This window comes from Ambystoma mexicanum, chromosome 7p (assembly GCF_040938575.1).
Source record: "Ambystoma mexicanum isolate Mex_15411 chromosome 7p, UKY_AmexF1_1, whole genome shotgun sequence".
Lineage (NCBI taxonomy): Eukaryota > Metazoa > Chordata > Amphibia > Caudata > Ambystomatidae > Ambystoma > Ambystoma mexicanum.
The window spans coordinates 518,781,843-518,805,429 of NC_090939.1; positions in this window are offsets into that span (position 1 = coordinate 518,781,843).

Genomic DNA, 23,587 nt, shown 5'->3' on the forward strand with positions numbered 1-23,587 from the left:
CACCATCAAACAGAACACTCAATCATTACTAAATAGACTTAAGGAATTAACATCCAGATGGTCCCCCTTGTATCTATCTTGGTGGGGTCGACTAGATACGATCAAGATGATGTTATCACCAATAATTTTATATTATCTACAACTCCTATGTGTTCCAATATCTCCTTCCTTTTATAAATCAATTTACTCTATCCTACTAAATTTCCTATGGGGGGAGGGTAAAAGCAAAAGAATAGCCTTAATCAAATTAAAGGCTCCATATGACAAAGGAGGTGTTAGGTTTCCTGATTTCAAAGCATACCACACTGCTTTTCTTTTGAAGCAAGCTAGATACTGGTTTGCCTGCCCCATAACGTCAGACATTGCCACATGGTGTACCATAGAGAAGCAGTTAATGTATCCAGTAGAAATCACCGACCTCATTTATATATCTAAGCACTCCTCACTGGCTATATCAGAACCCATTAGAGCCACAATATCAGCCCTCCAACTCTTTTTATTCACACAGACAGACTCCCCAAAAAAACACCTTTCTCCTTACCTATGGCATAATAATAAGATACTGATTAAGAATAAAACCCTAAATAGAAAATCCTGGAAGAAAAAGGGTATCAGATTTATACAACAAATCATAAATAAATCATCTATCCTTTCCTTTCAGCAGCTTAAATGTCAATTCTCAATTCCCAACACAGATTACAACTTTTATAATGAATTAGTTAATTCATGCTTTGACGCTCTCCACAGCTCCTCCAATGATATTCTGACTCCTGATGCCTCAAGATTGATACATCTTACAATGCCCACTGACACAAAGGCTTCAACATTCTACAACATTCTCATATCATCCCTGAAGTTGTGCTCGATACGCCACAAATGGGAAGATGACTTCGGATACATTTTAAACGATCACACATGGTCTAAGCTCTTCTCTAGAATCAAATATATCTCAACATCAGCAAATAACTCCCAACATTTTTTCTTCTTTATACACAGAGCTTTCATCACACCAGCCAGACTATCTCTATCCAATATCAATAACAATGATAATTGTTGGACATGTGGAGTCACTCCTGCATCGTATGAGCACATGTTCTTCTCATGTCCCTATACCCTTAAGTTCTGGCAACAAGTGTGGAAATACCTTAACTCTATTTTTTTCATTGACATACCACTTTCATTTATGAATATTGTTTTAGGTAGTCTGGCTATTACCACCCACTTGCCCTCTGGTGCATCCAAGCTCTATGATCTTTTCATTTGTTTAGCTAAGAAATGTATAACTGCCAATTGGAAAAATTCTCGTTCCTTGTGTATAAGAAGTTGGTGGAACAATATATGTCTCACGCAAAAGATGGAAATGTGCATGGCAAACAATCTTAATTCTATACCCAAATTTAATGCTAAATGGTCATTTTTCATTCGCTATCTGAATCACTTTAATGTAACCACGCACGGAATGTGACATCCTCAAATATATCATACTCCTTTGATGCTCCCAAGATCTTTACATGTGAATTTTGATCCGATCACTCAACTGAATATTTATTGTAATATATGCCAAGGTGCCTCTCTTCATTAATATTTACCTCCCTTCCTTTTTCCCCCCTCCCCTCACATCTCGTGTTTGTCAATTGTCAGTCTTGTGTTTGTCTTCCCCCACTTAAGACATCATAATGCAGAAATCGTTTTACACTAAGTTTAGCACAATACTGTGCCATGGTTGTTTTCAATTGTATTGACAATTTGTTCCTCTAATGCTTAACTCCTAAATATACACAGTGTACTAAATTAATTGCTCTCTCGGAACACCTTCTTGTACCACTGTTTAACCCATACCATTGTATAGGTTTTACTGCATTATGTTTGTGAAGTTATGACTTTATGATTGTATACTACATAACTTAATAAAAATTATTAAAATAAAAAAAAAGAGCTGCCTGCAGCAAAAATAAAAGGCACAAAGAAGGAGCTGAGAGCGACAGTAGCGAAGAAAGTAGTATCTCTTCGCAGCCTAGCCCGGATAGTAGGACTGCTCGCAGCGTACATCCAAGCTATTTTCCCCAGTCTGCTGCATTACAGAGCACTTCAGAGGTTGAAAATAAGACACCTCAGAGAAGGGCTCGGATACCATCAGTTAGTGACATTAGACCAGGAAGCCATCACCGAACTCCAATGGTGGTTGCAAAACATGGAAGCCTGGAATGGCCGGGCAATTTTCGGAGACTCCCCAGACATCGTCATAGAGTCAGACGCGAGCAGAGCGGGTTGGGGGGCGCAATGCGCTACTTGCAAACAGGAGGGAAATGGTCCGCCCAGGAACTATCGCTCCACATAAACTGCCTGGAACTTCTGGCAGGTTCTTTCGCAGTGCAAGCCTTTACCAAGGACCGAGCCAAATGTTGCGTACTTCTGAAAATGGACAATATATTGGCAGTCCGTTATATCAACAAACTGGGAAGGACCTCCTCCAGGATGTTGGCCGAGTTGGCGAAAGATTTTTGGCATTATTGCCTGAGGCAACAAATTTCGGTATCAGCAGAATACTTGCCAGGATTGCAAAACACGATAGCGGACTGGAATTCGCGATATTTGGTAGACTCCAGCGACTGGAGTATCCCGACAGAGGTTTTACAGCTTTTTCAAGCCTTATGGGGTCCCCTGGACACCGACCTATTCGCATCCAGGCTAAATGCTCAGATACCTAAATTCTTCAGTTGGAGGATAGACCCAGCGGCAGTGGGCACGGACGCTTTCCTACAGCAGTGGAAGGGAACGATTCACTACGCCTTTCCCCTATTTGCAATGATAACGAGAGTTCTGGCGAAAGTGTTGGTTCTAGTGGTTCCGATCTGGAAATAGCAGCCGTGGTTTCCAGTAGTGATGGAACATTCTATGGATTTCCCGAGAGAGATTCCTCGCAGGGTGGACATTCTTTGGGACCTAAACGGGCAATTCCATCCACTAGTCATGGGGGACACACTTCGTCTGATGGCTTCCAGGGTTTCGGGCAGAGATTGCATCTGCCAGGAATTTCGCAACTCACTTCCGACTGTATCAGGGACTCGTGGGCACCGTCTACCATTAGGAGCTATGGTGCCGCGTGGAAGCGGTGGTCCGCATTCTGCGAGGGGATTGATATTGATCCCATTTCAGCCCCTATATTATAGGTTATTAACTTCCTAGCACAGCGCTTTGAGGAAGGGGCAGCATATAGGACTATTGGGGTGTATAGATCGGCCATTTCAGCTGGTCATGATAAAGTGGAAGGAGCACCTATAGGTGAGCATCCAACGATTTTAAGACTTCTAAAAGGTATCAAAATGCGCAAAGCCCCAGGTCCCAAGTACACAGTTCTCTGGGATGTACAGAAAGTCTTTAAGCTGTTCCTGGCATGGCCACATAACAATCATCTCTCCCGATCGCAGCTATCAGGGAAACTAGCTATGCTTCTGTGTCTCATATCCTGCAGGCGGGTATCAGACGTTAAGGCCTTAGAGGTGGACAGAAAGATATTCTACCCGTATGGGGTGGCATTTAACGTGGCAAATGGGACAAAGTCAGACTCATCGATTATATCATACCCGTATTTTCCAGATAACACCAAATTATGCATAGCGCAATGCATTAAAGATTATGAAGCAGCTACAGCGCAGTACAGGCCCAGGGGGGTTACTCAGCTCTTAATTGCGCGTAGGAAACCATTTCACGCAGTAGCGACAGCCACGATAGCTAGGTGGGTCAGAGAAGTCATGCACTGGGCAGGCATTGATTTAGAGCAGTTTGGGGCTCATTCCGTGAGAGGCGCGATGGCGTCCATGGCATTCTCAGTAGGAGTATCTTTGCAAGACATTATGAAAGCTGCGGATTAGTCTAATGAATCCACATTCAAAACCTTTTATTTCAAACCTATCTCCCAGATAGCGAATACAGTAATGGACAGCTTTGAACAAGCATAATGCTCGCCTCCTGTCTCGCCATAGAATGAAGATTGCCCATGCTGAGAGCGCTGGACAGTCTTGATTCTATTAAAGACAAGGAGGCGAGCATTATATCCCACCCGGTTATACGTGATATTAGATACTTAAAGTAAGGTTTGGATATTGTTGTGCATCATGGATGACTTGAAGATGTAGAACCCACCCTTATGATTATTTGTCTATTGAATACAGGAGAAGATCAGAAGCAGACATGAGAGATCTGCATCATCAAGATCTGGAAGTCGAGTTTAGTTCCATTGGCAGGTTAAAGTTCAGACAAGGGCTGCAGTTCAGTCAGTTGAAGTTGGCAGTTGCTGTTCAAGTTATTTAGACATTCATCACCAAAGAAAGAGGAGGATTGTCTCATGGAAGGGGGTCATAAAGCAGAGGACAGAGCCTGATTGGACAAGGGACGGTTTCAGGCTGGACTACAAGAAAGCAGGAAGCATGGTAGTTAGTAGTCCAAAGACATTTGTTTTTGTGGGAAAGAGCATAAACTATCAACCCTTTTAGTTCAAGAAAGGGGACACGAACAAAATGTTGATAAGTTTGTAAAAAAAAAATGTGTTTAAATTTGAAAGTACTGATTGGCAGTAATAAAGGAAGAAAGCATAATGCTCGCCTCCTTGTCTTTAATAGAATCAAGACTGTTCAGCGCTCTCAGCATGGGCAATCTTCATTAATCACAGTAGTTCAAAGACACTTGGGTTCAACACAAAGGGAGCAATGGGTCATAAAATGTCACTATGGGCCTTCGAAGAAGCACCAGGGGGACAGAACCACAATATTCCTTGTGCTTGTAGAAGTTCTTGGTGCTCGTCAGGGTGGAGTTGGTTTCAGGGCGCTTTGCAGATCCTGCGACAGAGTTCAAGACAGAGACAGCTACGGGTATCGGGCAGCAGGCAGTTCGGTGAGCGAGGCTGGACGGACAGCAGCAGGCTGACATACACAGCAGCTCTGGGTCAGGAATTGTCTCGGTGCTGGTCGGCGGTTCTGAAGCACTGGTCGAGGCCTCTTGGATGGCGTTAGCTACTGCGGCGTAACAACAGTCAGCGGTGCAGTCGGTTGCAGCTCGAGGGCCTCGACTGGCTCGAAAATGTGTTTTTAGGCAGATGCTGGTTGAAGCTTTTTGATGTACTCCTCGTAGCTTCTTCACTGGGCTTGCATCGTTCTTCAAAGCAGACGGCCCAAAGCTGAGGAAAGTGTAACAGGCAACAGCCTTGTCCTTGGTTTTATTCAGAGACTCTCTGGCACTTCCCACCCAAGAAGCTTGCTTGCAGGGCCTAGCAGGGCATGCTGTGTGCTGGCTGGTACCGGTTCTGGAGCTGCTGGAGGGTCATCTGGATTCAGTACCTCCCTCTTTTCCCTGGAAAATGTTTAGGGGAGGGATCTTGCTTGACTCTTTGGAAATCCTGGCCTTCCTTCACTGGTGGAAGCTGTAAGGCAGACTGTACCTTCAGCCAGGGTCCAAATTAGTTATTCTTGCTAGTCCTTGCTAAGTCTTCAGATGATCTACCAAACGAGGGGCTTGACCTTCTTTTTAAGCCAAATGGCCCCCAGTGATTGGTGTAGGCTAAGCCTACTTTAATTAACTAATCATGGGTCCCCACCAACAATCACCTGTATGCCTGAGGTCATAACCAGAGTACTTTGAAAATGAAAAGGTAAATGGGTGAAAACATGAAATACTTAGTCCCATCCATCTTCCTGTCTGTTGTCAATCAAAGAGTCTCTATGGGTAATTGAGCTCTCTGTGGTTCCTGATTAAAGCAGCAGGTCTCCCTTTAAGCTGTGGCGAGATCAGACCTTTGGTCTCCGCCAAACCACATACTTGTACTTTCTGGGAGCTGGCTTCAGGCTGATACAGTGCAAATAGAATGCTGTTGGGGGTTTCCTGTCCTTTGTTAGTCCTGCGACCAGGCCTCCCGTGAGCCTGTTTAAATTAACTCTGATTAGTATGCAAGGCTGCCACCAGCAGCTAAGAAAGGAAAGGGCGGATCCATGGAGCCTTTGTTAGTTAATTACTCTGTGCATGGTGGGAGGAAGGTTTTGCTCTCCCCCTTCTGAGATGCCTTGATATACTCTTGGCTGTGATATTCCAACTAAATATGACAGGTGGGGGTGGCGCCTGTAGACTGTGTCCACCCAGAGTACACAGGTCTATGTGTATGGCGTGCGGTGAGCACAGGAAAATGTGTGCAGATTAGCCCCACACATTTTCCGGAGGTTGATCTACCATCATTCAATTTCATTTCAAATTTCAAAAAAGCCCAGGTGAGCGCTCCGCCACCACGCAGATGGTCGAATTCCTCACAGCTGCTGCCTTTATATGCCATGGAGTGGGTCATGTTAAGACAAGAGTAGCCATGTTTGAACCAACATAGGCCACGGGCACTACTGCGCACATGCTACTACAGCTTATATGGTCATTTACTGCCATGTTTTACCAATTATAGCTGCACATGTCAGGTCTAGTAATCATATGCCAAGTAAAGCCCCACATTCCCAGGAGCTGCCACAAAACAGTATGCCAATTATAGACTCTGTTTGAGGATTCTGTCATCCTATGTATGTTATAGTCTTTCAGTCTTGATACAGAATGTTTAAACCACAGCTGTCACACTTAAAGAAAAATTCATGATGATTTCCACTTCCTCTTGAATCTGTTCCCAAAAGGCATAGTGGGTGACTGTCATTTATGCACATTTAAAAGCGCATTATGTTTGCGAATTCAGTATGAGCATTTTAAATGCACAGAAGCACCTTCTGATTTGCGCAAAGAATGGAAAAAGAGGATGTGAATGAACACATCTAAGATGCGCTCATTCAAACGTCCTTTGTGGATTGGGCTGCTCCTTTTTGGGCGCAAGTGATGAGGTGCGCTAAAGCAACCATCCGTGCCCAAAAAACGTTTTGAGAATCGAATCTTATGACATTATTGTTCTGAGCCTTTGTTTGGATTTGTTGATGCTAGCAGTTAGGCATTTACAATAATCCATTACTTACATAGCGCTTCTACCAAAGCACTTTACATAAAACACTCTTTGTAAAATTATTTTACTCGGCAACAGAAATTAATACTCATTTGTCACTCAAAAGGATGGGTAGACCTCACTAGGCTTCAACCCTGTGCCCTGTAGAACACCCATAGATTACAGCAGTGAGCACTTAACCTGCTGAGCTATCTTACTAGACATTTCTCCTTAAATATGCATACCACAGCATTTGGTAATTTATTAGATTTCTTATTAACATAACACTTATTATTACAGTGCTTAAAAGCAGGAGGAACATGTCATGGCCCATTCGTAAATCTGATAATACTATTGATATATTTTGTTTTAAAAGGGACTGGAGGGGGATAAGAGAAGGTGGTGGCTAGTTAGCTTAATGCATGTTTCTTTTTAACTGCACAATTGATTAAAAAGTATACTGTAATATTAATAATAATAATAATAATAATAATAATACTGTGTTGACATTGAAAGGTTGGTAAATTAAGCACTACTATATTTCACAGTAATAAAACCTATTTTTACAGTGCTTAGAAGCATGAGGAGTCAGGAGTCTGATATAATACCCTCAATTTTACCTTCCTATGGGGAAAATTCATACCACAGTAACATCACAATTTGGAGAATTCTTGCACAAATCGAAAGGCCTAAGAAACATAAAGCGTTAAAATAGAATCTAAATGAGAAGCTCTGGGCCTGGGGCATTCAGACTGCCTGGCCTATATTGACAATCACTAACCTTCAGCTGCACCATTGTGTGTGCCCATTAGAGAAACCCAAACTTCTCAGGATTAATTCCAAAATTAAAGAGGGCCATAAGAACCTGCTTTATTTTCGTTGTCACACTGCTTCTGTAATGCTTGACCAGGAGTCACAAAGGCAGTGCAAGGGAGTCATCAAGGGTTGCAGCTATGAACCTTTGTAAAAGCAAAAGAGAAATATCGAGGCTGAGTACCACCAAAAGGAAATACACCAAACACAGGCTTATAAAGATTCTCAGATCTTTATTCAAATAACTGTACAGTTTACAAAGAAACAAAGTATCAGACAGCTATCTGGCCCTCAGTACATCACAACGAATACCAGCCTTTTCGGTGTGAGAAGTGAGAGGTACTGGACGTCTACATATTCACAGCTTTTATACAATTCTCAATCGCAATGTCCAGTCCCTCTGCAAGTTAATTATTCTCGGTCTAGGGTTCGTTCCGAGTTCGCCTCTAGTTAGTCCAACTATATGCATGTGGATTACATCTCGTTTATAAAACAACAAGTCACAATGGCAACAGCGTATCTTAGAATTTGACATTAATCCTTAGTACATGTTTTATACAATGTAGTTCAACAAGTGCTCACATTCAGTATTTAAACAACATTGTATTCAATGTATGTCCGCGATCGGGCTTGTTGGCGCGAGTAATCCTTTGATCTTCAGGTCAAACATAAGACATGGTTTTATTACATGACCCAAACATTTAGCCTACAGGCAGTCTAGGCATTAACCTGTGTAAAGGTCAGGACGGCTAAGGTTACGAGCAGGAGAACACTGTCCACCATTTTAGAATACAGAGTGACTTTGAAACAGAAATCAAAATGGCAGATGTTCCCAAAATGGCGGCTAGGTTGATCTAAGGTCGGAACCTTGCAACGCGGATTTCTTCGCAGAGCGACTGGGTTTAGGCCAATATATACAATAAAGGAGGCATAATATGATATCACGTTTAACAAACCCTACTTTTGGCCTAAGCCAAGTGCTAAACTACTTCTAGTCACTTTACAAGTAACTCCACGTCTCAATGTCCATACATACTGAATCACTATCAGAGATATCAATTGCCATGAGGTCAGATACTAAGATTTCTTTCAGCAAGAATTCATTTGAGATCTTCTCTGGGGCGTATACTTTATGCCCTAATGCACCCATCGCTTGTGCACAACATCCTCCTCACATCGAACATATACCGGGAAGACATTGTATACAGCAGCAAAGAAACAACAGAATACCTAAAATAATAATCAAGACCGAAAGTTACTTCCATCCCCAAGATCGTAGGAGGTCCCAGAACCAAGCGCTAAGATCCCAGTTTCCCTCGGGAACATGCACTTCTGAACTAAGAACATGCAGATATTGAATCTCCCTAAAGATTGTTGGGGAGGAATCTGGCACGAAAATGCAGCAAGCAGACCCCACTAATTTACATAGCCCACCACATTCAGCCAGGATGACATCTAATGTCATCCGGTTCTGAAGTGCCACTAACCTTATTGCTTTCTGTTCTAACATCATATTATAGAGTATGTCAGTGGTCCGGTTGATGGTCCTCTCCAGTACTCTCGCTAGTCTCCTGATGTCTTCTGAGTTCAGTATTTGCCCCCAAAATGGCACAAAGGATTTAGCTACATCGCCCAGAACTTGTGCTGAAGTATCGCCATTCTCGTCCTGACGTGGACGAGCCTTTGAAGTTTCTACAGTGCTGCCAATGAATACCCCAGGTAACAGAATCCCTAAATAACACGTTCCCTGCCAATCCCTGGGTAACCATGGAAATGCTACATTACCGCAAACAAAGTAGACAGGTTGGCCTAGATACAAAGGTCTGTTCTCACTTGTCAAATTCGCAACGTTGGAGCAACCCTTAAAATCACCCATTGACTGTGTACCATTCCTCTGTATGCAGAAAAAACTGAATCGGGGCTGTGGTTAACAGTATAAGAAGGTGGCGTGGCATCCCTATTGCCTATAGGAGCCATCTTGAAAGAGATCAAAGATTGGAAAGGACGGGACAGTCTGTCAGAGGGCCTAATAGAAGCAACATTTGGCTTGCTCCTATTCGCAAAAATTGAGCATCCCAGGGGCGTCAGAACACGTCTTTCAAAATCATTCAAGTTCGTCCCATCAAAGTTCCCTGAGATGCTATCGTTCCATCGGCCAAAGAATAGTGCTCTAAGAGACGCATAGCAAGCAGTTGTCAAAGGTAAAGGATGAATATACCAACCCATCCCCTTACCCCCGTGTTGCAGTAAATGCGAACAAACCCAACAGTTAGACCTATTAAGAATGGTATGTGTAGCGCTCATGATGAGTAATAGAGTGTTGTTGTGATAACTCTGTCTGTGCTGAGAGTCTCTCTGAGATAAAGTATGCAGATGTACAAAAGGAGTAGGAACAGTGGGTACATTTTAAGTGGGTAACACATTTTCGAGCGGATGTACTTCTTCCAGATATCAAAATCCCAAGGCAATGACTATTGTAAAACTAATCAACATTATCACTAAGCAACAATACGTTTTCGGGGCCCAGGCATTTGAATGTTCATTTCCGTAGCTGGTCACACAGTCTCTTATCTTTTCCGTATGAGTGGGAGTGGTTGCAGGCATTATTCTTCAAACGATTTACACCAATGTTGTTTTGCTGGCGACCTCCAGGCCGAGCGTCTTCTTAGTCCTTTCACAAACCCTAGCCAACAGAATCCCCTTCTACACAAATGATCGGGCCACAAAGGAAAGCCCTTGATGACTTTTCTTCGAAGGCACAGCCGAACAGTGCAGTAGGTCTATTTCCTCAGACGCAGATTGTACCTTTTAATCCCTGGTACTGAGTGATCTGTGAACAACGTGTCGTCACTTCCCGTTGGAAGTGACGAATCCAAAGCAGGATCTGATGCAAGATCCAGAACAAATTCAAAAGACGAAACTGTTGGAAAGTGTGGAGATTAAATGGCTGTTTCCCCAGGCCTCAGGGGCTCAGGGAGAGTCTCTGGTGCACTCTCAATGCTGTTTACTGCTTCGTAATCGTTGGTTGCAGTACTGGTGAGGGGTTCTGTATCTTCTGTAGCGTGTGGCACAGGGTGTGGAATCCTCTTGATATGTGATGCATGGATCCAATTCTTCTTTCCTGCTACCCGGACTGCCGTCTGTGTGACCAGGAGGACCTGATGCAGGCCCGCCAACGAGGTGCGAGGCAAGAGGATTGCTCGAATGCTTTCGTAAGGACCCAGTCACCCGGCCGTATGCTGTGGCCGGGGCCCTCGTATTTCACAGGTAAAGCCTCTTGCACCTGGTGATAAATCAAATACAGATTTTTAGTTAACTGGCCACAATAATCAGAAAGAAGTACATTATCGACCTCGCGCAAAGAACGGGGCCAGGGGACATTCCAAATATTAGCTGGCCTACCCATGACCACCTCAAAGGGAGAGAGCCCAGTCTTAGTTTGAGGGGTCGTCCTCATGGACAATAATATGATCGGTAAGGTGTCCGGCCATTTTAGTTTGGTGCCAGCACACGTCTTAGCGAGCTTGTTCTTGATGATGCTGTTGTGTCTTTCTACTAGTCCAGCACTCTGTGCGTGTCTGGCCGAATGGAATCTTTTATCGATCTGTAATCCCGCGCATATCTGCAGAATTACAGCAGTGATAAAATGTGGACCATTGTCCGACCAGATGACTCTTGGCAAAACAAATCTTGGAAAATATTCCTTCCGCATGATCTTTGCCGTGGTCATGGCTGTGGCATCTTTGACGAGAAAAGCTTCAACCCATTTGCTAAAGGCACAGATGACAACTAATACGTACTTGAAATTATGACAATGCTCCATTTCGATAAAGTCAAAATGAATCACCTCAAAGGGGACAGAAGGTGGACCAGCCCTACCCCAAGGAGTTGATGTGCCCTTTCCCACATTGTGCTGCAAACAAATCATAAACCTCTGAATGAAGCGTTCATCTACTTTAGGGATTTTGTCATTTATCCACACATTTTGCAACATTTTGGTGACTTTACGAGCACAAATATGGGTGGGACCATGAGCCATAACAACCATCATCATAACATATGCGTCAGGCAATAGCCATTTCCCTTCAACTTTGTCCACCCAACACCCATCATCATCCAATTTTCCTAAGCCCTCAGCCCATTTCTTAGATTCTTCTAACGTGGCATCAGCTTGAATATTCTTTACGGAATCAATACCCTCATCCAAAGTACAGGCATTTGTGGCTTCCCTTGAAGTATACATGTCTGAAGAGGGATCAGTGGCAGTCTGTTTGGCTATCTGGTCAGCAAAAGCATTACCTTTTCCTACATTGTCTATGACCTTCTGATGCGCTGCGCATTTCATAATAGCTAGCTGAGTAGGGAGTGCAAGCGCTGAGAGTAACCGTACTATCAAGGATCCATGTTGGATTTTAGTACCATGTGAAGTCAAGAAACCTCTTTCTGCCCAAAGTCTGCCGAAGTTGTGAACCACCCCAAAGGCATACTGACTGTCAGTACATATATTTACTGTAAGCCCTTCGGAAAGTACACAAGCTCGAGTTAATGCTATAATCTCTGCAGCCTGCGCGGAGTTATGCGTGATACTTTTGGTCTCCATGACCGTGCTCAATGTGGTGATTGCGTAAGCAGCTGTGGATGTACCATCCAAAAGTTTGAAACAAGAGCCATCACAAAACAGCTACCCTAGCGGATTGTTCAAAGGAGTGTCCTTTAGGTCAATTCTGCCCTTAGTCTCTTGTTCTGTGGTGTATAGGCAGTCATGTGACTCTTCGTCACTGCAAGCAGTACCTTGCGGGAAAGGTAGAAGTTCAGCCGGATTAAGGACACAACAACTCTTAATATGGATGTGCGGTGCAAACAAGATCAATTTGTATCTTGTTAATCGTGCGGAGGTAAGGTGTTGCGTTTGTGTTCTGTTTAATATAATATCTACAGAGTGAGGTACCATCAGGGTTAGAGCAGGGCCTAGGACCATTCCCTCGCTCTGTTTAACAGATGCAGCAGCAGCGACAGCCCTCAAACATTTTGGCAAAGCGCATGCAACAGGATCAAGGGCGGAAGAAAAGTAGCCGCACGGCCTATTCTTCCCTCCATGTTCCTGCATTAATACAGCCAAAGCACATCCATCACATTCATGCACATACAACACGAAGGCCTTTTCATAGTTTGGTGTGCCCAAAACTGGTGCCCAGCACAATGCAGTCTTAAGCAGATCAAATGATTGCTGGTGTTCCAAGTTCCATGGCAATGGCGAAGAAATGCCCTTCTTCGTCAAAGCCAACATTGGTTTAATCACTAAGGAGAAATTCGGGATCCACTGCCTACAGTAAGAAGCCATTCCTATCAAGGCTCTAACTTCCTTCTGTGTATTTGGGACAGACATGCTAGAAATGATTTTTATCCGGTCAGGCGTCAACCTTCTTCACTCTTTTGACCGGAGATAGCTTAAATAGGCAACCTCCTGTCGACGTTATTGAAATTTTTTAAGCAAAGCTTTGTGTCCATGTTGAGCTAGATGAATAAGCAGCAACACAGTGCCCTCCTTACAAGCGCTCTCTAAATCAGCAGCTAAAAGCAGGTCGTCAACATACTGAAGCAGTGTACAAGTAGAGGGCAACTCAAGGGTATCGAGCTGCTCTTTGAAAGCCCTACTATAGATGCTAGGATTTTCCGTGTAACCTTGCGGTGCACGGGTAAAAGTAAACGAGCGTCCCCCTAAGGTGAACGCGAACAATTATCTACTGTCCTTATGTATAGGAATACTAAAGAAGGCGTTCTTTAGGTCCACAACACTAAAGTAAGTAGCTGAAGCCGGAATCCTGGTCAATATTGTTGTCACATCAGGCACACTACGAAATTGTGGAGCAACGATCTTATTAATGGCACGTAGATCAATAATGAAACAGAAGGGAATTGCATTATCGCCTTTATTGTACACGGGCAAAGTCGGACTATTGCACAAACTACCTGCAATTTCCTCAATCACCCCTCGATGCACAAAATTGGAGACAATGCTTTTCAAAGCTTGCTCACCATCGACCGAGATCTTATACTGGGGAATATGTGGCAACTTTACTCCATGTTTCAAAACAATCTTAACGGGCTCAATTTGCAAACCACCCACATCATTGTCGTCAATCGCCCACAAACACTCCGTAACATCTCTAAATTCCGGCAGCAAAGGTCTGGTCAAGAATTGAGAGACAGAAAGTTGCTGTGGTGAAATTGTCAAATGCACTCCGTCAGAAGAACAATGAATTACTGCATTTAATTCCTTCAACAGATTCAACTCCAACAAATTCTCTCCACAATTCGTGGTCAAAAGGAATGGACAGTGGTCCGTAAATGGACCCAAAGAAATAGGTACCGGCGAAGAACCCGGACAGACGACTGGTGTGCCAGAAAACCCTACAGAAACATTGGTTTACCCTGACAGTGGAATGTTTGGAACCCGTGAATGGTCAATGGAACACTGTGCCCCTCTATCTATCAAGAATAGATGTTTCCTATTACCCACTAACATTTCAACGTAGGGACCTTTCTGATTAACGGGAATAGGCGTTGGTTCCAAACCCTGTTTCGGGCAATCCTAGCGAAACAAAATGTCGTCGAAAGGAAGTTCTTCAGAGAAGTAAGCAGCAGAAGGATGGTCAAAAATGTTTCTATTATCCACACTCAATGCCTGATTGTCCTGTGAAAAAGGTTGCTGTGAATCTTGTGAAAACTGACCTCTACCAGGACCCCTTAACCCTGGGCGGCCTCTGGGTCGTCTACCCATATTCCCAAATGTGTTATTTGACCTCTGCTGGAGGATCGGTCATTGTGCACGCCAATGACCCTCTTGTCTGCAATAAGCACACTGGTTAATGTTTACAGGACCCAAGGGCGCATTTCCCTGTGGAACGTACTGACCTCTAAATTGAAAATTACCCCCTCTAGGGCCTATACAATTTGCTGCAATAGTACTTTTGTCTTTAAGTCACCTTTTCTCTTTTTAAGTCTTTCCTTTTCATTATTGACTCTGTGCTTAAGTCTTGTCCACTATAATATGAAAATACTTGTTCGAACTGATTGAAGAACTTGGTAGCAACCTCAGATTTCCCTTGGACACAGGCCGTAAACTTGTCCCAAATAATCCTTCTTTCAGGAATTATAGTCTTCAATTTCGAAACTATTCTATCATGGTAGTTAGTAGTCCAAAGACATTTGTTTTTGTGGGAAAGAGCATAAACTATCAACCCTTTTAGTTCAAGAAAGGGGACACGAACAAAATGTTGATAAGTTAGTATTACCTGTGGTGGTTTCCCACCAGCTGGTCTTTCGCTATCAAGACTAGTCATAGTATCCCATGAATCTCCTAACCCTGGTATATCATCTATAGTCCTAATCTCTTTCTACAAATCAACGGGCAGGAGTATGGAAAACAACAGATCAATATCACTTAAGGTGAACACTGAAGATTGTAAAACAGACTCTATTTCTTTGTAGAACCCCGTCGGATTCTTCCTAATATTGGGAATAGACTGCTTAATGGTGTTCACTTCCTGTCTTGAGAACGGGACGTGAACGAACTGCGACACATAATGTGCAGGAATTTCTTGAGCAGCAGTACCTGCTGCAGCATTAGCTGGAATCTCTTCTTTTGGGATAAATGTCAGAGAGACCTCTCTCATTGGCAACTGAGAATCACTGTATCACTTTTCTCTGCATTTCTGGCGTATACTGACTATACGTGTCATACACTTCGACGGGAAGTATCTGAGATCCAACTAATCGCATCTTTCGTACAAATTCGTGTCGCCTCATTTATCGACTTTCGACAAGGAGAAAACCGTTTCTGTACGAACATAACATCCAAGCTATCACCATCTACATCTTCATTCTTTAGCCCTTCCAATTCCCTTCTATACACAAAAACCCTCTCAACATGCTCTTGTACCTTCTCCCCAGTATCTCTAGAAAATGCTAAAGTATTCAGATCCCTTAACCCTTGTGGGAGATCTGTATCACGTAGTCTGTTCCACATTACACATAAATGAATTCCTAATCCCTCCATAAAAACGTTTTTCCAGGAAAATTGTCTAAATTATAAAGTGTGGCAAGAATATCAGCTTGGTCACCCTTCTCCATGCAATGCTTAGCCCATGCAGTTAACTCACGCTTTTTCTCTGAAGATACAGTATTACGAGTTACAGCCCTTGATCCTGCTCCCTGATCTACTACAAGCGGTGTAGGACCACTTGGAAGAGGCGGCTAGGTCGATCTCAGGTCAGAACCTTGCAACGTGGATTTCTTCGCAGAGCGACTGGGCTTAGGCCAATATATACAATAAAGGAGGCATAATACCGTTTAACACCTTGAGGAATCCCCAATGGTGTTCATTGTTCTAAATGCCAATGTGGCAGCTAGCCTTTCCTTCTACGGTCAAGAGCAGGCCTTCTCAGTCTCTGGCAAACGTATGCAAATATATAACATGATGTGGCTGAGGCAGCTAATACCTTTGTATGCTGTGCGTGTATGGGTTTAAGTACTAAAGGACTGGCATTAACAATCATAAAGAGGATGGCTAGGATCAGACTGACATGCATGGAAATAGGACAATGCCTGAAGTGCCAACCTATCTGGCAAGTGTGGACCAATTTTCTGGAACAATATGGCCCAATTTTCTTGGATAATGTGTGTCATTTTGGTGAGTTAAAGTACTTTGCACTTTATAGTTTTCACCAATGGTACTGAAACAATGTGCACTAAAAGGCACAACGTGTTATCGATGTTAAAGATAATGACCCTAGAGTTACACTCACATTGCTCTCAGCAAAGAGTAATGAAAAGCCATTTGGGATAATGGGTCACATTTTTATTTGCTGCCCAGCTATTTGCTGTCCCAGTCCCAGTCTGACATTGTCGATGTATGCTGCATGATTTGCATTTGTCACATGTTTTGACAGCTTGTAATACCTTCTCTCAGTTGTTTCACCAGTTGAACATGCTGTCCTGCCTTATGAGTTTAGGCAGTGGTGTGCCCAACGTTGCATAGTCTCCAATGCACGTTGCTCAGTAACATGCCATGCCATGAACTGACATACATGGGTGGAAGCGTGTTGGGTAGTGCCGTCCCCTTGCTGGATCTTTCTTTCTATCGTTATACAGAGAGTTTATGCACTAGTGATTCAAAGGTGATTAGCCGGCTCAAATTCAAGTACAGTGTGCCATTGTTTTGTTCGATAATCTCTGTGTGACAGATGCTGGACAAACACCCACATACGATGTGTGTGGATTGCACTATTTCATTAGAAGTAGAAGCAATCTGCCTTTAACTGAGCAGAGAGCACACAGGCATTAACTGTTCGTTAACTCTAAAAGTAGATTGAAAACCTCCATTCTTTAGCATATATTCCTTTTCTTATTATTTTTAATTATTTGATATGTCAATAATCCATAAACCAACATGTATGAAATTACAGCGTTTGATATACAAGGACATTTTACGATCTCTACAGCCTTGAAAAAGACTTGCTGGGCGAAACACATGTTGGCTTAACTAGCAATTGGAAGTTATCTAATTTTGTTTCAAAGACCGAAAGCGTGGTTTAATTAGTAATCTGAATATTTTCCACTTGACCAGAATATGGGCACTCAATGACAGTAAAAACATTTCTCACCCAATGAAGGACTATTTATGAACTGGAAAGCCACATTGTAATTATGTTGATATATTTTCTATCACAAGCATGTTCAAAATAATGAGTTATGCAATAAGGTATCTGTAGCAGTCTTTGAATACAATATTTGATGAGCAGGAATACATATGTTTGCATTGTTGCTCAGATATTATATGTCAACCCTTTACTAGTACATACACAATTGAGAAACTAGCCATATTACAAATGTTTAGGGGAGGGATCTTGCTCCCCTCTTGGAAATCCTGGCCTTCCTTCACTGGTGGAATCTGTAAGGCAGACTTTAAAGGTACAGTCCCTGCCAATCGATACTGAAGGCGGGAGCAGGCATCTGGTTGACACAGTGCATATCAAAGGGTATTGTGGGTTTCCTGTCTCCTTTGTTAGCCCCTGCAGCCAGGACCCGGGTGGGGCTGTTCGAATTAAACTCTGATTAGTATGCAAAGCTGCCACCAGCAACAGAGATAAACAAAAGGGCAGGGCAGATTGATAGTTAATTAGGCTGGCCTTGGCAGAGGGAAGGTTTTTCCATCCCCCTTCTAAGATGACATGGTGTAATCCTGGCTGTCATAACCCAACTAAATATGATAAGCGGGACTCCGCCTGTAGGCTGTGTCCACCCAGAGTACACAAGTCTATGTGTATGTCATGCGGTGAGCATCGGAAAATGTGTGCAGATTAGCCACACTCATTTTCCTGAGGTTGATCTACGATCATTCAATTTCATTTAAAATTTCAAAAATGCCCAGGTGAGCGCACTCCCACTGTGTGGATGATCGAATTCCTCACACTAAGACAAAATAAACTTTGAGGCTACACGAGTTACGGGAGCCAAGAAAACCTGCACAGGGAGACGCCCTACAGAAATTATAATAAAGCAAGCCTACAAGAGGGCTCATGGGCTTTGAAGAGCCCTGGAAAATTGAGAGACAATCATAGTCAAGGCTTGGAGAGCCACAAGGGTTAAGGGAGCCCTTAAAACCTGAATGGGCAGACAGCCCACCGAGACTCCGCTGAAATAGGCTATCAGAAGGCCATAGGACTTTGGAGAGACCTGGAAACAGGGAACCTAGTGAACAGAACTCAGACGTGAGTGAACCTGGAATGTTCCAGTGTTTAAAAAAAAGACAAGGACACTGTCAAGTACCAACTTAGAAATGGTGAGATTGTATTAAGAAAACATTGTGTTTCTTGTCTTTCCTGGTAAAACATAACCGTACGGAATACATGTAAAGATTTGGCATACAGACCAAATTGTATTGTGAGAAACCGATGAACTTTAAAAAAAGGTTTCTTGGATTCAAGTGTTGGGCCAGGCAAGAAGCCAAGGACAGAGTCTATTGCTCCGGCCTCCTTTTTATTCTATTTTCTTAAGAGATAGGATTTGAACTAAGGACTATTGCTTTGGACTTTGACGCGCACCCTTAGTTTTAGTTTTATTAGGCAGTGAACTTCCCTCATGTTACATGCCACATCTCAATGTCGTTGATCACAGTTAAAAGCTACCCTGGTTTTCACTCTGAGATGCTCTATCAAGGCTGGCATTTTAATTGTGGTACAATAACTGTGGCCAGTGCCCAGTGCAGCTATGTGTTATCAGTGAAGGATAGACATGATTGTTCTGGCTCTCCCAAAACCGGGGATGTGGACGGGGGGTGGGGTGGGTCAATTGTCCATAATGCAGACATATACACACACCACATGGAGGGGATGCGTCCCATGTCTTGAAACCATTTCAGGAAGGTTGTCCTTCTCTTTGTGGCTGAGTTGCTACTCGCTACCTGGCCCGTGGTTTCTTTTAATGCTGTTTCCTTTTGTATTATTTATCCTAAGGTATGGTGGCTGCGTGTTGGGAGGATGGTAGTTGTGTGTCTGTGTTAGTGTGTGTGTGTGTGTAGCTGTGTGTGTTGGGTGCTGAAAATGAGTATGCCTTGAGTCCCTTTGTCCCTTCCACCTTATAATGCATTTACATGTTATGTTTGGTGTGTATGTCCCAGATCTTTGTATGCATTGGGTGGTATAACCTTCATTAGTTGTATGACTTTACCCTGCATGCATCCTGTTTCCAGACGTGTTTGTGTGTTGACCAGTATACATTTGATTTTGTTTGATCTACCACACAAACTGAGCATGGAAATACCCATACATTATATTAATCATTCCTACTTTCGAACATTTTGCGGCATGAACTACTTCAATCTAAGGCTTAGGTATGAACCAAAAATCTTGAAAATTGAAGCAGATCATTTTGAGACATCGATAGTGCATTTTTCAGCCTCTATGGGAATCCCCCTGTAAGAAAGCATGTATTTAAGCAGTCGTTATAGGCATGGATGAAACTTTGCCACACGTTGCACGAATGTTCATATTTGGCCAGATCAGTTGCATGTCAAATTTGGTGACATTTCATAGAAGTGAACAAAGGTTACAGAGGGAACTATGATTGCATTTTCATATGTAACGTTGGATGTAACCTTAACTATAAAGTTGCAAACGTGGCTCTTAACTGCCATGGGTTTTCCCCCCCAGTGCCAAGGCCTTTTTTGGTGATTTCAGTATTTCACCATGCAAAGCCTTCTAACATTTTCTCCTTCATTAACCCCTTAAGTGCCAAGGACGAGATATCTCGTCCTTGGCACTGGGGAGGTAATCCCAAGGACGAGATTCCTCGTCCTTGGCACTTAATTTCAATCAATCAATCAATCAATCTGTCTGTTTATCTAGCTATCTAGGATAGGTATAGGGATTGGAGGAAGGACTCATATAGATCTCAGAGATGCCCCAATAGTGCCACTCTAGTCATGGTTAAGTTGTTATCACTAGTAGAAACGTACATTTTACGATGTCTATTCTTTTTGCGTTGTTTGACAAATCTCCACAAACTTTGCTGTGTAGAACGTCCATTAATAGTTAGCACTTGAGTCAACTTTAAATAATGTCCTGGTTATTTGAAAAGTCATAAGTACAGTCTTTTTTAGCATCATTGGCGAACTGTCAAAATCAATGTATGCCCAAAGTGAGGATGTGGTTGGCAATTCCACCCTGATCCGAACCCAAAGCACAAAGAGTGCAGTCCGATCAGTGAAGAGCAGACCAGGCCTGACTCATGGAATTTCTAGCGTGGTGCAAAGTGACTTTACGCTGATTCACAGAGCAGTGCAAAGTGTATTTGTGCAGTGCAAAGAGTCTAAAGTGTATTTTTGCAGTGCTCAGCGTAAAGTGTATTTTTGCAGTGCAAAGTGTATTTGTGCTGTACAAAGTCAGCGTAAAGTGTATTTTTGCATCTACACGGCATCTACACTGCACGAACACAAAATATAATATACGGGTATTGTGTATAGCTGTATTGAGATTGATGTGTGCAGTGCACACATGGCATGCCCTTTTGTGCAATTTCATTTTACAATGCAAAAAAGCACTTTGCACCATTCTGTGAATCAGGGTGTTTGTTTGAAGTGCAAAGTGACTTTGCACTGCGCTAAAAGTTCCATGAATCAGGCCCTATGTGTTTAGGTTTTGCATTGCAAATATAATGTCCATTCACCTGAAGTTGCTTTCGGACATTTTTATGGAATTTGTATCAATGAAGTTTACATTCAAATGTTAGCAGTGAATCATAATTCTGCTGAAGTGCATTACCTTGTACATGTGTATCGCGAACAATGTGGGCCTGATTCATGTTTTTTTTTGCACGGCACAAAGTGACTTTTCACGGGTGCAAAGTGACTTTGCACTGTCATCAAACACCCTGATTCATGGAACAGTGCAAAGGGTCTTTTTGCACTGCAAAAAGACACTTTGCACTGCTCCAAAGTCGCTTCGCACCGTGTAAACAATTCCATGAATCAGGCCCAAGGGTATAACTTCCCACATCCCAAATAGCAAACATGACATAAATGACAACATGACCAATCGCATCACTGGTGTCTGCAGGGATGGGCAATGTGGGAATTAAGGACAAGAAACATAAAAGCAGGCCATATCATGTGTGTAGCATCTACACTGCATGAACACAAAACGTAATATACGGGTATTGTGTACAGCTGTATTGAGATTGATGTGTGCAGTGCACACATGACATGCCCTTTTGTTAATGTGCATAAGGATGGTATGCCTGTTGTGCCCAGTGAGGAAGGGCACGGTAGTCCATACACAGTGTGACACACAATGTTCAAAGGCCGTGCCCTTTGTGTTCCGCCGGCAGGGGTAGTGCCCTAAAGGCCATGGCCACACGTCGTTTTGCGTGTCTCATGCCCACACGGCATGCCTGAAGCATCGTGGACACCATTTGTCCGCCGCAGCCATCAGCATTATGAACCTGCGGCAGGGCCGCGTGTGCCTGCTGCACGCTCCACACGGATCCCGCCTTTTCTGTCAGCCGAGGAGGTTTTTAACACCATGCTATTGTTCTCGTGAAGGATAATTCCCCACAGCGTCTCCCGGGATGGCCTGAAAATGGCACATTCATTCCTGTCACCTTTATCCCTCGTGTGATATGCATAGCCCTTCACCCACACAGATCTCCCCCTCGTTTCCTACTAATCTTCCCGAGATTGCTTGCTTGAGATCTCTTGCTTCAGCCGTCTGCGAGACACATGCAGCTTTAGATAATTTAGTTCTCAGCTTTACATTAATCATAAATGGATTATATTTCTGTTTACTGCTGCGTCATGCTGTACTCGTCTGAGGAAAGGTTAGCAATACATCAGCATTCAGAGCCTGGGCCGCAGGAGAGGCCGGGACTAGTAATGGCTCGCTGCACCGCAAGCGGGACCAGGGCGCAAAGGGGGTGGGAGGGGTGGCGCAGAGCGGCGGGGAAGTTAAACGTCTCTATCGCTAGGATTACTGACCTTTCAAAAGTGCACAGGCGAATGGGCTCCCTGATCCTTGAATTAAAGTGGGGAAGTTCCAGCCAACCATTACTAACCCATTGTGCACTCATGCTGCTGCGTAGACTTTGCGGCATGCCCGACGCACTTGTAGCCCTGTGCACACATTGGAGATCCCTTATCCAGCATGTATACCGCACCCCTCAGCACCTAGTGGTCTTATTTTCACCCCGCCAGAGTGTCACCAGACCATGGTGTGGCGATAGTGAGGAAGAGGGGTGGGGAATAGACGTTGATCTCTCCAGGAAGCGAATTTAGCGGGAGGGGCATTGATGGGGGCACAGACAAAACTAGGGGGCTGCCTATAAGAAGGCAATGTGTATGCTTTTCCCAAATTGATGCGTCAAAGTAGTCCAAAGTGGCCCTGGGGAGGTAAAAATCGTGCATTTATACAGCAAGCAATTCTGTTGTAGATATGTATATATTTTGATGTTAACGAAATTGTCTCATCATATATCTACATTAAAAATATATATCGTTATATATAAAAAACTCGATACATCGCCCAGCGTGCACACAGCAACAGTTAAGTTCACTCCTGATTTCGAGCATCATGGGCAATTTGTTCAGATGTTGCCTGTTGTCATTGGCTGGTAATGAACACCTGCCATTTCATGCACTTTGAAATGATACAGTGTCCATATTGTTTCCGATCGCGTCTGCTGTAGGTGGCCTTTCACAAGTGTGCCATAAATACCCACAGTTCGCGATACCTTTTGGTGCATCTCGCATCTGGCTGCGGGTGCTTTTATGGAAGGTCTGTGCAGATCACAATTGGGGCTGTTGGTTCCTTTCTTGGCAGTGTCTTTGTGTGGACATTTTATAGTGCAAATGTAGCAAGAGCACTGAGAATATCCAGAGTGGGCATGTGAACAAGAGGAGCACGGTGTGTGTCAGTGTGCTATAACAGCGGTCAACCAGCAACAAGATATGATCCTTTAAAGCAGCGTCTTCTGCAGGGATAGAGCCACTCTGATGTCTTGAGGGCAGAGTGTCCCTTTCAGGCCAGAATGCTAAAAATTGGATCATTTATACACCACGAAGCAAGTAATATAACACACTGTCCTTTGCCCCACTTACACCTCCATGTCCGCTGAAAATGGAAAATTAATACATATTGCAGACTGCTCGTCTTGGAAACCTTTTACGTATTCACACCCTTGAATTTTAATTATACAGAATGAAGGAAGACATTTAACAAACCTTCCTTTATACCCACTTCCTCCTTTAAAGTCCTTATTCATGTGCCA